Below are 1077 nucleotides of genomic sequence, written 5' to 3' on the forward strand. Positions count from 1 at the left end.
GAGAATCCTTATTCTCCCCTTTTCAGCATCCCTGGGACAGGCCATTCTTGATTGCTTCATTCACAACAGCGGAGGATACAAAGTGATTTGGAAAACTTTTTGTCTGACATAGCTCTGATTCGTGACAATGAAATGTGCCAAATTGAAGCGATTGACAGTGGAGTACCCAGGATGTGTACTACCTTTCAGGTTTGAGTCACACCTGCTTTGCAGATGTATAAATTGGAACCAAAATGCAGACACAGATGCTGAGCTTTTATCAAAAATGATGATTACCTTATTTTAAGAAAACAGTGCAGAGTCCAGAGTGGTCCAGTGTTTGTTCCAATCAAGTTGGTAGTGAGCAAAATTATCCTTCAAGGCCAGCAGGTCTGAAGGCTTGGCATGGGCCAAACAGGTGTTGCGGCTGGGAAGCCGGTACAGGAGGTAAGTCAACAAATTGGTGAAGAGTGGATGAATGAGTCTGTCTTTTAAACTGCACTGGAGTAGATTGAGTGCAGGTGAGAGTGGCAAACAGGTCAGCCATACCCCCAGTCTAAGACTCACAAAACATACATATAGCAGGAGGGGAAGCACAGCAGAGGATACAGACAAAAAGATGAAATCCTAACGAGTGGCTCAAAGAAGAAGAATCAGATATAGAATGTGAACAAATGAATAAGGAAATGTGACAGCGAATGTGGCGGAAAAGCTAGATGCTTTGAAGATATGTATTGGGCAGTAAATTGTTTTGTGAAATTGTTAGTTATTTTTCCTAATAATTTTAAATGGGTAACACACTGGATCCTGGGTCTTTGGATCTTCATATTGAAATAGCCGCATGATAAAATGAAGCCTCTGACAGACTGCATGTACAATATGTGCCTGAAAACATTTTCCTGTATCCTGTGGTGCATGCATTGGGGGGGGGGGGGGGGTCTGGTGGATTTACATAAGGCCGATGTTGGACTGCAGCTTGTTTATGTAGCAGTCAGTGAAATGGCAAATAAATATGCTCGAGTTTTTTGTGGGACATTCCCAGTCCTTTTGTGTCTGCTTGACAACTCGTGCCTGTGCATCTTGTTGTTTCTTCTCTAT

This window comes from Thalassophryne amazonica, chromosome 11, assembly GCF_902500255.1.
Source record: "Thalassophryne amazonica chromosome 11, fThaAma1.1, whole genome shotgun sequence".
In the NCBI taxonomy this organism is placed as follows: Eukaryota; Metazoa; Chordata; class Actinopteri; order Batrachoidiformes; family Batrachoididae; genus Thalassophryne; species Thalassophryne amazonica.